We start from the raw sequence: 10,292 nt of genomic DNA, 5'->3' as shown, positions 1-10,292 counted from the left end.
TTCATTCTAAAAATCTTGCAAAGCATGTGGAAAATCTTGAAATCTGCCAAGAGTTAAACCTCAAGGAGCAACTTTAGCACTGACAGAATAGATAGCAGGTATGATATGGCTGTCCTCCAAAATCTATATGGGAAACTCTAATGTTGAAAAAATGACACTGTGCTTATGGTATGAAGGCATGTAGATAGAAGTGCCAAAATGCCAGCTGCCTTACACAAAGTCTGGTGCAGCCTAAGACAATCAAACCAAAGTCCACTTCCGTGTTTTCAGAGAACCGCAAGATTTTATGTGATTGCTAAAGGAAATCTGGGTGCCTGTCATGTGTGTTTAAATGATTTCCCAGGTTAATAGATAACAAAATCCAATCAATCAAGAATTGGGGGTATATGCGTTTGTTGTTAAGTGTGAAACCGGTTTTGGACTGGCTTGTTGCTGTTAATACTGCAGAGACTTCCAGGAAGAACTGCCCCAAGCTCACCCCAGTACAAAAGCAGCCAAACTGGCTCCTTTCCCAAAGACAAGTGGTGGTCAGGTGGGTGTGACAGTCACACTCCCCACTGATTGGCTGTGTCAGGTGCTTCAGATCTAGTGCAGAGGCTCACATGAGCCCAGGTCAGCAGTGTCATGCTTTAGTCAAAGATCTCATATCTAAACCTGGACAAGGTTATTTGACCATGGATAGTTTGAGGCTTGATCTTTTTTCTAAATTGACATTCCCCTTGCAAACAGATTACAAAGCTGCATGTTAACAGAAGCTAAGCAATTTTCAAATGTTGACCCGGGAGTCCCTAGAGCACCACACAACCCTTTATCTGGAATAGAGTTGAAAAACAATGTAAGTAAGAAGGCAAATGTGGTTAGGTGCTAGTGGCTAACGTCTATAATCCTAACTACTTCCACTGTTCAAAACCAGCCTGGGCAGAAACAATCATGAGACTCTTATTTCCAATTAACCACCAAAAATGCTGGAAGTAAAGGCATGGTTCAAGTAGTAGAGAGCCTGGAGCAAAAAAGCTAAAGAGCACCTGGACCTGGAGTTCAATCTCTATTATTGGCACACAAAAAAAAGAAAAGAAAAAGAAAAAAAAAAAAAGAAAAACAACAAAAGAAAAAAAGTAAAGGCCAATGTGCATACTTACTGAAACAACCAAAATTATACATGTAAAGGTGTTTTTTTTCTGCCTTCTCTCTCTCTCTTCCTTCCTTCCTTCCTTCCTTCCTTCCTTCCCTCCTTCTTCTCTCCCTCCCTCCTTCTCATCCTTCCTTCTTTCTCCCCTCCTTCCTTCTTTCTTTTCTTTTTATCTCTTATATTGGTTGACTGCCTGCTACTTGCACATACTGGACATTTTTCATCCCTTTGTGCATTTAATATTTATAAACACTCAGAATGTTGAATAATAAGTCCATTGCACAGATTAAGGGAGATGTCCTCCCCCTTCCTCTGCCCAAAACGATTAAATAACCATAACCATGGATCATAAACTAGTTGTTGTCAATAATCAGGGGAGAAAGAAAACATATTTCCTATGTTAAATTTTAATGTTATTGTGACTGTGAACAAGAAAAGGCTGGGAAGCAGGTGTTTTCTATGCATGCATGCAGATTTTAGTGCAGGCTTTACTTTGAGGCTTCTTTGCTAACTAATATGATAAACTACTTAAGTGCCTCTAAAGAGCCTCGATTCTGGAGGGGATCTGGTCTCTGTGGCAAATATATAATATAAAAAATATATATATATACACACACACTTAACTTAGAAAAGTATGGCTAATATAAAAAATTAGAAATACAAAGCCATAAATGTAATAAGGTATTTTAAAGTCTGTCAATTTTTAAAACAGGAGAGAAAACCAAGATGCCTACAGGCAAAAAAAAAAATGTCACAAGGGTTTCTCCACCATCGCCCATCCACGTGCCATGGTTGTGTTTGCAGTGACCCTGGCAGCCCTCCTGGCTGACATGTTGATGAACAGGGCAGGAAGTGCAGGGAGCAGCTATGCATCTGGTGCTGGTTGGTTGGTGAATAGAAGTCCTGATCTTGCAAAACTCTTCTTGAATCCATTGCCCAACAACACTATGATGAAAAACCCTGAATGGCTTCCTCGGGAATCTTAAACTCAGAGAGAATACAATTCTTTTGGCCAAGTTTGGGTTGTGGTTGTGAAAAAGTTAAAAGTACAAATGAATAGTCATTTTCTTCCATTTTTGACTAATCTCTAACTAGAAGTGAGCTAGGGAAGGGAGAATGTTTTGTTTCCATGAGGCGGGGCGAGAGTTATGGAGCCTCAAACCAGGCACTGGGGAAAATAATCTGGACACACTTGAAGAAATTTTAGTTTGCTTGACTTGTGGATAGTCATGCAATTCCCCTTCTAAAGTCAGGGAAAGGCCAACAATAACAACAAATATATAAATAAACGCATATGCCACATAGATAGCAAAGACAAACAATGCCAGCATCAAGACTTGGAGGAATAAAAGTGAGAAGAGAGATAAGGTACTTTCCATATTGTTTTATTTAACTTTTATTGTAAAGGTGGCATGCATAGGGGTTGCAGTGACATGTCAGGTAATGAGTACATTTCTTTTTGAACAGTGTCACCCTCTCCCTCATTTTCTCCCAGTTTTTTTTTCCTCCCAGCCCCTTTACCCCCAAGTTGTATAGTTCATTTCCAACATAGTCTAGTGAGAATCACTGCTGAATTGGTTCACCCTTTGCCCACTGTTCCTGCACTTCCCCCTCCACTCCCCAAATCAGATAAACTTACAAGACAAAGGCTACAGAAATAAAAAATAAAATGTCAAAAGGGAATAAACTGAAAGGGAAAAAAACTGCAGACAGTACAATAATTTAAAAAATCCTCTTGTTTCCATTTCTTGGGGTTCATTTCAATAAGCATCACTTTCTATGATCATATACTTTTTAAACACACACACACACACACACACACACACACACACACACACCAATGCATTAAAACCATACGTTTGAAACGAGCTTGATAGTGAAGGCAGAAAGGACAGAACCTTAAAGATAGATGCTTGTGGGGCTGGGAAGGTGGCTCAGTGGTAGAGCGCTTGCCTTGCATGCATGAGGCCCTGAGTTCGATTCCTCAGCACCACATAAGAAAAAAGCTGGAAGTGGCGCTGTGGCTCAAGTGGTAGAGCGCTAGCCTTGAGCTGAAGAGCTGAGGGACAGTGCCTAGGTCCAGAGTTCAGGCCCCACGACCGGACCCCAAAAAAAAAAAAAGATAGATGCTTGTCACAGAGGAACTGTAGGATCCCAGGGGAGAGGGCACTGGCCTTTTCTAGAACATAGCTCTAAAAACAAAAAGGAATGTCCCACAAATTATGCACTGATTTTTATAACCAGTGTTCATTTATGTATAGGCTTCCCATTAAAGGAAACCCCAAAACAAAATAAAAAGTGAAGTCCATATAAAAAGGAGATAAAAGAGGAGACATTCTAAAATACCTAGTTAGTAATGTGTTAGTAATATGTATTGGAGAGGTGCTCACACCAGAAATAATTCTAGAACCAGCATCAAACCCTGCCTGAGGTTAGCCCCACTTCGCAGAGGATGCGTTTGAGGTGCCCCCTGCTGACTTCTGGTGAAACAGTCACAGCTCAAGAAATAACAGCACTTCCAAGAAGCCTGACCCAGAATGGACTTGGACTGACTATTAAACTTCAATATTATTATTTGTTATTTTTGTTCCTTTTGGGCAACCAGAGCACCTAAGGGTGCTGAGAGAATACAGAGCTTTTGGTCAAGGGTAGATGTGCCACACTGGCTGAAACATGAACAGTGTAAAATGGGAGGAAAGTGGGACTCCCTGGTTTAAATATTCATGAGATTTATTAATTATGAGACATGTGAATAAACATTCACACACATATACATACACATATCTTGTCATAAACTAGTGTAGGTAGGCCAAATTTGGTCTGAGAAATTTTATTGATTATATGATCTCAATTCTTTCCTTTCTTCCTTCCTTCCTTCCCCCCTCCTGCCCTCCCTCTTTCTCTCTCTTTCTCTTTCTTTCTTTCTTTCTTTCTTTCTTTCTTTCTTTCTTTCTTTCTTTCTTTCTTTCTTTCTTTCTTCTTCCTTTCCTCCTCTTTTTCTTTCTCTTTCTTTTCTTCTAATTCATTAACTCTTGTATTTTAAAAGTTACATATTATTGATCCAAAACAATAAAAATAAATAAGATTGTCAAGCAGCACAAAAATCTTTCTCTTTTCTCAGACTTCTAATCCTCTAGTACTTCTGTAGTGGTTCCCTAATACATACTTCTACAAATGTCTATACAAATGCAAATATAAAGCTGGATCCTGGTAACTGACACTTGTCAAGGGCAGAGATCTGAGGATGAGGGTTCAAAGCAGCTGGAGTAGACAAATCCCAGGGATTCTTGTCTCCAGTTAACTAACAAAATGCTAGAAGTGGTACAATGCCAGCCTTGAGCAGAAAAAATAACCAGAGCTCAAGGCTCTGAGTTTAAGCCCCAGTCCCAGCATACAAAACAAATGCTAACATAAATATGCATGCAAATATGTACATGTATTTACACTATCCATGCTTACACAAATTATTTTTATACTAATGTCAGAGTACCATAAGCTTTTCTGAAATTTATTTCTGTTAATAGGTCTTAGACATAAGCTCATTGAAGGCTTTCTTTTTCTCTTCTTTTTACAACCAAATAAGATTTTCTTACATGCTTCACTTATGCATAATTAAACTTCTACACACTTCTACAAAATTAATCACAAAATAAAATAAAAATTTAAACCAATATATGAGATGAAACTTTCTATGAGACATTTATTTAGTCAGACACTTATTAATACTTAGACCCCAGTTTCTTGACCATATAAATCATACTAGAATGAACAAAGATAAAAATGTGAAAATATTAATATTTATCATTTTAATTAGTAAAGACATTTGCCTTTCCATGAAGCTGTATGAATTTACATTCCTACCCTCAATGTAGGAGAGTGAATTACAGACATTCAGACCAATACTAAGTATGACTGAATTATTTCATCCTTACTAATCTAGCAAATATGATCTCTTGCTTTTTTGTATTTTTAAATAACCACAACAATAATAATAGCTAACCTCATACAGCACTCCCAATGCCAGGCATTATTCCAAGAACTTTACATAGACGAACTCATTTAACATACAATAGCTTTACATGTTGAGCTATAATTCACATATACAGCTCACAGACTTGGAGTTTATAATTAAGGAGCTGAGCACAGTGGTAAGCACTTGGAAAGTGTTCATTTCTTGATTACCATATTTATAGTATGGCATTATCCTGTATTTGTCTGTTGCATTAAGTTGTAGCCTCGCAAAAGTTGAGGATGCAATCTCATTCCTAGTCTCCATATCCTTACCACCACACAGCTGGTACTCTGAATTAGGTAGTTTGCTTCTTTTACTTAGCGTTATATGAAAAACATGACAGACTAGAGACAGGAAGTTAAAGTGTGGAAAGTGAAAATAGGTATATAACACATGGTAATTAATATATCTTAAAAACCATGCTCAGGTATCTTTGGCAAAACAGTTTGAGAAAAAAAGTCAAAATTAAAAGGCTAAAACAAACTACAAGGGGATGGGGAGGGGTCAAGGTGAAAAGTGGAGATGAATGAAGAGGAGACGAGAGAGAGAATGCAGCCAAGAAACCACTGTATATTGAACAAAATTAAGAAGAGTGAGGGAAGGCGTGGAGAGGAAGGGATGGGTAAGATTGTTGAAAGGGGTGACACTAATCAAGATAGACCTATTTCATAAACTGCTTTGTTCAACTACTTAAAGATAATAATAAAAAGAAAAAATAAATAAAAATATTGACATTGTAGATGTTTGAACATACATAAGCATAGCAGTGTGGTTCTATAGGTGGGTGAACTAAATCTAAGCAGCCAGAACCAAATGAGAAGGACCCTGATCTGACCCTTTTTTACATGGCCATAAACGTCTGTGCTTATGTAGTAGTGCATTTGACATGGATGAGTTAGAATAATTACTACAATTTCGCAGATGCCTTTTCCCCCTACCTGAATTGCTATTGCCATCTTTATGAATTTTGTCACCACTGAAAAAGTCAGAGTACTGTTTTCTAAAGGCAAGTCATTTCCATGTTGTTCAATAGCGATTCCAACGCCCTTTCCCTCAAGAGTCTAATCATCACACACTGCATTGCATGTGGGCAGCATCATATTTCGAACTGAGCATTTGCCTTGACTTGGCTTTGATTCTCAGCCACTGGGGAAAATGAGCATACAAATGATCTTCAGAATTACATCTAAAATCCCCACTCATTGATTTTTTTCACAACCGTCAGCGCATTTTCTTCCAAGATGTAGGGATTGGATTGACCCATGTGCAATAGTCAACCTAGCTCTCCCAAGTCTACGGCTCATCCTTTCCCTCAGACCCATTCTCTGCAGCATTTTGTGCTACAGAAGGCCAACCCAGTTGACTTATTACTTAATCACTACGTAAGAGAGACAGAAACCTGCCAGGACCTTTAGCCTACATCATGAAGGACTTTCTCTAGAGGCCTTGAACCCAATTGGTCTGCTTGACTGGCAAGAGAAAGCTGGCGGGCCTCATGAGCTCAGTTCTGCCTGAATGAGGGAGACTGGCAGCTCTGGCAGCTTTGGCTCTGAAGAGTTCCAAGGAAAGGAAATCTCATTAGATACCTGTAGAGAAGAAGGCTCAGAGTGGCTAGATCCACAGTGAATAGAGACCATTCCAGTTGGAACTCTGGGTCTATTCCTGGTTATCAGGACCTTGGCTGGTGGGTCGTGTTGACCTCAGCCATCTCAGATATCCTAAGATGGAATGTTCTAGTCACCCTAGGGCTGTAAATCCTGCTGGCCACAACTCCAGTTGGAAAAGCTCTGGGAATCTTGCAAGTATGTTGACAGAATTGGTAGTGGGAAACAAACCACAGAAAGAGTGTTCACACCATGGCAATCAGCAAAGAGTACACACAAACACTTCTGCTCCCTGTTAAAATATTTGCCACCAGCCCATCAGTTTGTGCTTATAAACCTTGATACAAATAAATGATTCTCAACCAGGAGTGATTTGGATTGGTGGTCAGAATTGGGGAGGGGTCACTTACTGGCAATTCATGGGGACCAGCCACAGATGCCACCAGACCTTGCCCTAAACACACGCAGGAAAGAATAGGAATTCTCCAGTTCCTAATGTCATAGGACTAAGATTGAGAAACCTTGGTGTAAGCCTGGAGAAAGTGAAGCCTCCCAGGTGACCTGCCTCATTAAGAGTCCTGGTGAGGGAATGGACTAGGCTATCCCCATGGCTACTGTCTCCTTCCCTAGTGTTCATGTGAGCACTTTGTAAACATGAAAGCTCCTATGGTGATAAGCTAACCTGCCAGGTGCTTCATACCTGAACTCTTGTTACCTCTACTTGGATTTGCAGTCTTTCCCTGCTCTCCATGTGCTGGGACTCCCTGCCTCTTTCTGTGGCATTGTTGCAGTGATATTTGGAAACCTAGCACCAACTCCTACTCACTATCAATTTTTCTTCTGTTGTTGGTGGTGGTTGCGGGCCTTGAACTCAGGGCCTGGGCATTGTCGCTGAACCTCTAGTGCTCTACCATTTGAACCACAGATCCACTTCCAGCTCTTTTGGTGTTTAATTAGAGGTAAGATTCTCCTATAGACTTTCCTGCCTGGGTTGGCTTCAAACTATGATCCTCAGATCTCAGCCTCCTGAGTAGCTAGGATTATAGGCATGAGCTACCAGTGCCTGGTTTCTTTTTTGTTTTTTTAAACAGTTATTGGGACATATTCACCATACCATACAATTCACCCATCTAAAGTGTATAATTTAATGGCTTTTGATATATGCACAGAATTGTGGCAGAACCTCTTCTCTGATTTAGAAAACTGTTTTAGAAAATTCTGCTTTACGGAAAAATAATTGTTAAGTAGTAGAGATATTACATAAAATAGATATACATACATTGGTATACAGACATATAGTTACCATTTTCTTTCTTTTGGTTGTGAAAAACATCAGACTTAACTACCTTAGCATATGTTGGGTGTACACTAAAGTATTGTTAACTATACTTGCAATGGTATATACAAGATGTCACAACCTACTCATCTGTATCATCAAAGCTTTGTACCTTGTGACAAGCGCTTCCCCATTTTCACCCCTTTACCCTTAGGCAGCCACTTTCTGACTCAAAGTCACTATGTGTTTGGCTATTATGATTCTGTATGTAAATCAGATCACACTAATTGTCTCCCTGTGTCTGCGTGTGTCCTCATTGAGCATTTTGTACTCCAGGTATATCCACTACAAAGAAAGAAAAAAGAAAATGGTAACTACGAAAAGTATATGTAATTTAGTTAGCTTGACTATGGCAATCATTTTAATTTTTTTTCCTTTTCATTTTTTTTATTGTTAAAATACTGTACAGAGGGGTTACAATTACATGGACGAGATAATGAGTAAATTTCTTATCGAGCACTGTAGCCTCCTCCTTTGTTTCCCCTTCCCATCCCATCCTCCCCCCACCCCCTGGCAATCATTTTAGAATATGTATATAAAACATTATTATATACCTTAACATACTACATTCAGTTAGGCTGTAGAGTGATTTTCTATGTATCTTGTCCATATACTATTTTGTAATATTATCCACATGTATGCATGTGTGTATTTTATCCACACATATGTACATTTATGCATATTTTATCTACTCACTCTGTACTGGATATATAATTATTTCATACCTTCGTTATTGTGACTAATGAGACCATGGATGCTTCTCTGAAATAATGCTTTAATTTCCTTTGCTATATCGTCTGAAGTAGTATGGCTGGATCAAACCCTATTTCCGTTTTTTAAGTTTTTAAAGAAGCTACATATAGTATTCCATGATGGAAATTCCCACTGATAATATAAAGGGGCCACTTTTTAGCATCCTTGCTGACATCTATAATTTTTTCTCTATTTTTAGTGATAGCCATTCTAACAACAGTTAGAATTCATGTTGATCACCTTCCTATGAATGTTGACCATTGGCTTGTTTTCTTTTGACAAATATCCATTCAGATCCTTCGCTCATTTAAAAATAGTAAGACTTCCTTCCTCCTTCCCTTCCTCCCTCCTTCCTTCCCTCCTTTCTTCCCTCCATTTTATCTCTTCTTCTTCTTCTTCTTCTTCTTCTTCTTCTTCTTCTTCTTCTTCTTCTTCTTCTTCTTCTTCTTCTTCTTCTTCTTCTTCTTCTTCTTCTTCTTCTTCCTTCCTTCCTTTCTTCCTTCTTTCCTTCCTTCCTTCCTTCCTCCCTCCCTTCCTTCCTCCTTCCTTCCTTCCCTGCTTCATTTTTTTCTATTGAATTGCCAGACTTCTTTATTTCTTTTGGCTACTACTTGTCCTTGTATGCAGAGCACGTAGGCAGCAAAGATGCCGCTGAGAGAGAGTAGAGTGGACAGAGCCCAATTTGCCTTACATTCAGTGTGTAACCAGCCTGTGGAAGCTTAGGTGCATGATAGGGTGTGACCTTGACAGTGATTGGTTCCTCTTCCTCCCCTGTCATGCCACCCGCCCTTTTTGGCTTTAAAAAGGGCTGCTCTCTGTTAATAAACGAGTTTTCTTCCTGCTTGATTTGGCTCCCCGCAGTGTCTGATTGTCTCCCAGGCTGAAGGAGGCTGGGGAACGGGCAAGCACTGCACTTACCTTTCCTGGGACCCTGTCCGTCTTTCGTGAGACAGAGGAAGACCCAACACTTGTAGATAGGGTTTATGCATATTCCCTCCTATCCCCTAGGATACCTTTCACTCTGTTGGATTATTTTCTTCGCTGTACAGAACCTTTGCAGTTTGATGCAAGATTGCTTGTTTACTTTTACTTCTGTTGCCTGTGCTCTTGGTGTTCTGACCAAACAATCTTTGCCAACATGAATTTCAAAACATGTTTTCCTCAAGTGTGTCTGTGGTTTTCTTTTTCTTTTTTTTACAGTTTCAGGTCTCAGAGTGAAGTCTTTCGTCCATTTTAATAGATTTTTAGATGTTCTGAGATATGGGTTCAATTTCATTCTTCTACCTGTAGATCTACAAGTTTTCCAATGTCATCTATAGAAAACATTACCTTTTTTCTCCACTATGTTCTCAGCACCATTGTTAAAGAACAGTTATCCATGAATGTGTGAATTTATTTCTGGACTCTATTCAATTACACTGATCTGCATATTTGTCATGCTGATACCATGCTGCTCTG

The sequence above is a fragment of the Dipodomys spectabilis genome, unplaced genomic scaffold, assembly GCF_019054845.1.
Source record: "Dipodomys spectabilis isolate Male_0828 unplaced genomic scaffold, ASM1905484v1 ptg000009l, whole genome shotgun sequence".
NCBI classification, from domain to species: domain Eukaryota; kingdom Metazoa; phylum Chordata; class Mammalia; order Rodentia; family Heteromyidae; genus Dipodomys; species Dipodomys spectabilis.
Note: the sequence above shows the minus strand (reverse complement) of the source record.